This window comes from Oncorhynchus keta, chromosome 20, assembly GCF_023373465.1.
Source record: "Oncorhynchus keta strain PuntledgeMale-10-30-2019 chromosome 20, Oket_V2, whole genome shotgun sequence".
NCBI lineage: Eukaryota > Metazoa > Chordata > Actinopteri > Salmoniformes > Salmonidae > Oncorhynchus > Oncorhynchus keta.
In genome coordinates, this window is record NC_068440.1 from 37,689,681 (window position 1) to 37,695,185 (window position 5,505).

Sequence of the window (5,505 nt, forward strand, 5' to 3'; positions counted from 1 at the left end):
TGGTGTAATGCAGGAAGACAACATGTGTAGATGGTGTAATGCAGGAAGACAACATGTGTAGATGGTGTAATGCAGGAAGACAACATGTGTAGATGGTGTAACGCAGGAGGACAACATGTGTAGATGGTGTAATGCAGGAAGACAACATGTGTAGATGGTGTAATGCAGGAAGACATGCAGGAAGACAACATGTGTAGATGGTGTAACGCAGGAAGACAACATGTGTAGATGGTGTAATGCAGGAAGACAACATGTTTAGATGGTGTAATGCAGGAAGACAACATGTGTAGATGGTGTAATGCAGGAAGACAACATGTGTAGATGGTGTAATGCAGGAAGACAACATGTGTAGATGGTGTAATGCAGGAAGACAACATGTGTAGATGGTGTAATGCAGGAAGACAACATGTGTAGATGGTGTAATGCAGGAAGACATTCAGAAGGACATGCAGGAAGACAACATGTGTAGATGGTGTAACGCAGGAAGACAACATGTGTAGATGGTGTAATGCAGGAAGACATGCAGCAACATTAAAAACATTTTTATAAACATTTATTCCTCTGTACATCTCCCCAGCAGCCAATTAGATTATGCCAACCTTGTTGGTGACATCCAACGCATCGTAATCTGGAGCCAGACGCACTTATGCCTTCTTCTCACCGTCAGGCCTGATGAGTGTGTTGACCTTGGCCACATCAATGTTGTAGAGCTTCTTGACGGCGTGTTTGATCTGGTGCTTGTTGGCCTTGACGTCTACGATGAAGACGAGAGTGTTGTTGTCCTCCATCTTCTTCATTGCCGACTCTGTCGTCAGAGGGAACTTAATGATGGCATGGTGGTCCAACTTATTCCTGCGAGGGGCACTCTTCCGGGTGTACTTGGGTTGTTTGGAGGTGCAGGGTTTTGGGGGCGGCGGAAGGTTGGGGAGGTTCTTATCTTCTTCTTCCTCTGGCTGTGGACTCCCTTGGAACAGCCTTTTTGGCCTTCAGGGCCTTTACCTTGCCCTCAGTCTTGGCAGGGACAGCCTTTCTCATCATGGCACCGAAGGCAAGAAGGAAGCAGGAAGACAACATGTTTGGATGGTGTAATGCAGGATGGGTCTCCTCTAGTAAGGAACAGCAGTTGTTTACAGATGAAGCCAATATCTAAGACCAAACACATGTTTCTGAAGCCTCCTTATTAATGTACCATATGTGATTCTAATTGCTAACTTGAGGGATCTAATAAAGAAAGTTGTATTCCAACGGGGGCATTACGAACAACTTCCTTTCAATGTGGAAGGACCGCACAGGCAGAATGCTAATCCAACATGTGTTTTTCCATAGAACATTGGATACAGGTATTCATACAAGGCATGACAGAATTCCGTCGGAACACTGAGAAAAAGCCTCTGGATGAAAGTGAGTTTTTGGTTTCAGATTTGTTTGTCATTGGTTGCCAGATTTTCAATGATTGGGCTGCCAAGTTTTTAATCAATCTGAGGGTTAATCCAATCAACTCAAAGTGGGGTAGAATAGAGAGCTCTGCTTCTATGTGCCTTTGTTCTTTTCTCCACTCAGGGTGAACAGAGGGCCATGCAGTCTTACTTCTGGGGCTTCCTGTCACTCAGGGTGAACAGAGGGCCATGCAGTCTGACTTCTGGGGCTTCCTGTCACTCAGGGTGAATAGAGGGCCATGCAGTCTGACTTCTGGGGCTTCCTGTCACTCAGGGTGAATAGAGGAGCCATGCAGTCTGACTTCTGGGGCTTCCCCGTCACTCAGGGTGAATAGAGGGCCATGCAGTCTGACTTCTGGGGCTTCTTGTCACTCAGGGTGAACAGGGGGCCATGCAGTCTGACTTCTGGGGCTTCTTGTCACTCAGGGTGAACAGAGGGCCATGCAGTCTGACTTCTGGGGCTTCCTGTCACTCAGGGAGAACAGAGGGCCATGCAATCTGACTTCTGGGGCTTCTTGTCACTCAGGGGTGAACAGAGGGCCATGCAGTCTGACTTCTGGGGCTTCCTGTCACTCAAGGGAGAACAGAGGGCCATGCAATCTGACTTCTGGGGCTTCTTGTCACTCAGGGTGAACAGAGGGCCATGCAGTCTGATTTATGGGGCTTCCTGCCACTCAGGTTGAACAGAGGGACATGCAGTCTCACTTCTGGGGGCTTCTTGTCACTCAGGGTGAACAGAGGGCCATGCAGTCTGATTTATGGGGCTTCCTGCCACTCAGGGAGAACAGAGGGCCATGCAGTCTGATTTATGGGGCTTCCTGCCACTCAGGTTGAACAGAGGGACATGCAGTCTCACTTCTGGGAATCCTGTCAGAGATGGTCACAAGAGTTGTGTCCCAATCCCCTTGAGTGTCTTCATTTTTCCTTGTCTCCTTTCCTATATTACTGTCACCTGTCAGGTCCTTTCCTAGCGATGCTTGTTTCACCAGACAGCCAAGGGAAAGAACTTAGTGTATAAGACACAGAAAAATTACTTTTTCAGTATACTATTGGCTATGGATGAACTTCTGACTCCAAATGATTTTAAAACTAGATCAAACTTGGGACTGATGCAAATTAATGTGAGGAGTCTGATGCGGAAAATGGACATGATAAAAGTCTGCGTTCACACTGCTGACTCTTCTTCCGAAGAGGAGAGGCGAAACGGATCAGAGGACCAATACGCGGCGTGGTAATTTTCCATGGTACTTTTTAATGCGATAAGGTACACATGAACAAACTAACAAAACAAGAAAACGTGAAAACTCAAATTACAGTCCTATCTGGTGCATACACAGAGACAGGAAACAATCACCCACAAACACACAGTGAAACCCAGGCCACCTAAGTATGATTCTCAATCAGAGACAACTAATGACACCTGCCTCTGATTGAGAACCATACTAGGCCGAAAACATAGAAATTCCCAAAACCTAGACAAACAAACATAGACTGCCCACCCAACTCACGCCCTGACCATACTAACTAAACACAAAACACAGAAAATAAAGGTCAGAACGTGACAGTACCCCCAAAGGTGCGGACTCCGGCCTAAAAACCTTGACCTATAGGGGAGGGTCTGGGTGGCGTCTGTCCGCGATGGCGGTTCTGGCGCGGACGCGGACCCCACTTCACCCTTGTCTTTGTCCGCCTTATTTTCCGCCTCCGTGGCTTTCTCACCATGGCAACCCCTCTCAATGACCCCACTGGACAGAGGGGCAGCTCGGGACAGAGGGGCAGGGGCTCTGGACAGAGGGACAGGGCTCTGGACAGAGGGACAGGGGCTCTGGACAGAGGGACAGGGACTCTGGCGCCTCTGGGCTGAGGGGCTCTGGCGCCTCTGGGCTGAGGGCTCTGGCGCCTCTGGGCTGAGGGGCTCTGGCGCCTCTGGGCTGAGGGGCTCTGGCGCCTCTGGGCTGAGGGGCTCTGGCGCCTCTGGGCTGAGGGGCTCTGGCGCCTCTGGGCTGAGGGGCTCCGGCAGCGGCGCCCGGACAGGCGGGACGCTCCGGCAGCGGCGCGGACAGGCGGGAGGCTCCGGCAGCGCGCGCCAGACAGGCGGGACGCTCCGGCAGCGCGCCGGACAGGCGGGACGCTCCGGCAGCGGCGCCGGACAGGCGGGAACGCTCCGGCAGCAGCGCCGGACAGGCGGGAGGCTCCGCAGCAGCGCCGGACAGAGCGGGAGGCTCCGGCAGCGGCGCCGGACAGGCGAGAGGCTCCGGCAGCGGCGCCCGGACAGGCGGGAGGCTCCGGACAGGCGGGAAGCTCCGGCAGCGGCGCCGGACAGGCGGGAGGCTCCGGCAGCGGCGCCGGACAGGCGGGAGGCTCCGGCAGCGGCGCCCGGACAGGCGGGAGGCTCCGGCAGCGGCGCCGGACAGGCGGGAGCACCTGCAGAGAGGAGACAGAGAGACAGCCTGGTGCGTGGAGCTGCTACAGGAGGCAGCGGCGCCGGACAGGCGGGACGCTCCAGCAGCGGCGCCGGACAGGCGGGAGGCTCCGGCAGTGGCGCCCGGACAGCGGAGGCTCCGGCAGCGCGCCGGACAAGCGGGAGGCTCCGGACAGCGGAGAGCTCCGGCAACGGCGCCCGGACAGGCGGGAGGCTCCGGCAGCGGCGCCCGGACAGGCGGGAGGCTCCGGCAGCGGCGCCGGACAGGCAGCTGGCGCCCGGACAGGCGGGAGCACCTGCAGGGAGGAGACTGAGAGACAGCCTGGTGCGTGGGGCTGCCACAGGAACTACCAGGCTGGGGAGACTTTCAGGAGGCTTGGTGTTAGGAGGAGCCTGAAAGACCGGGCTGTGGGGGGAGCACTGGAGCTCTGGTGCGCAACCTGGCACCACTTCCCCAGGCTGGACAACTACTCGAGCCCGGACCCTCAAAAGTGCAGGCACAGGTTGAACCGGGGCTGTGGGTAAGCACGGAGATCTAGTGCTTACTACACGCACCTCTCCCTAGGCTCCTCCCACAGTTGCCCGGTACGAGCGGAGCGCAGGCAGAGGACGCACTGCACCCTCCCAGCGCCCGGAGACACAGCACGCAGAGCCGGCGCAGGATAACCTGGACCAAGACTGCGTACCGGCGACCAGACCCGCTGAGCAGGCACCATACGCCCTGGCTCAATGCCCACACTCGCATGGCACTCTCGGGGGCTGCCCTATAGCGCACCGGGCTATGGACACTGGCGACACCGTGCGCTCAACCGCATAACACGGTGCCTGACCAGTAATGCGCTGCTCATAATAAGCACGAGGAGTGAGCTCAGGTCTGCTACCTGGCTTAGTACCACACCTCGTGTGCCCCCCCCCAAAAAAAATTTGGGGCTGCCTCTCGTACCTGTCGCACTGCCGTGCTGGCTCCTCATATTGCCGCCGATCAGCTTTCGCTGCCTCCAGCTCTGCTTTGGGGCTGCGATTTTTCCCAGCCAACCTCTTTCTCCTGTAACCTTCCTTGCATTGCTCCATCGAATCCCAGGCGGGCTCCGGCACTCTCCCTGGGTCGACCGCCCACCTATCTATCTCCTCCCAAGTTGTGTAGTCCAGATTCAGCTCTGATGCTGGCCGCTGTTGTTGTTGCTGCTGCTGCTGTCGTCGCTGTCCTTTACCACGCCGCTTGGTCCGATTGTGGTGGGTGATTCTGTAACGAGTTTCCTCCTCTTCTTCCGAAGAGGAGAGGCGAAACGGATCAGAGGACCAATACGCGGCGTGGTAATTTTCCATGGTACTTTTTAATGCGATAAGGTACACATGAACAAACTAACAAAACAAGAAAACGTGAAAACTCAAATTACAGTCCTATCTGGTGCATACACAGAGACAGGAAACAATCACCCACAAACACACAGTGAAACCCAGGCCACCTAAGTATGATTCTCAATCAGAGACAACTAATGACACCTGCCTCTGATTGAGAACCATACTAGGCCGAAACTATAGAAATTCCCAAACCTAGACAAACAAACATAGACTGCCCACCCAACTCACGCCCTGACCATACTAACTAAACACAAAACACAGAAAATAAAGGTCAGAACGTGACAT

At 54.7% G+C, this 5,505-nt stretch overlaps 1 pseudogene; it reads right to left on the bottom strand.

Moving 5' to 3' along the window:
* Positions 1-584: 584 nt before the first annotated feature.
* On the bottom strand, positions 585-1,038 carry LOC127910098 (60S ribosomal protein L23a-like; annotated as a pseudogene).
* Positions 1,039-5,505: the final 4,467 nt, after the last annotated feature.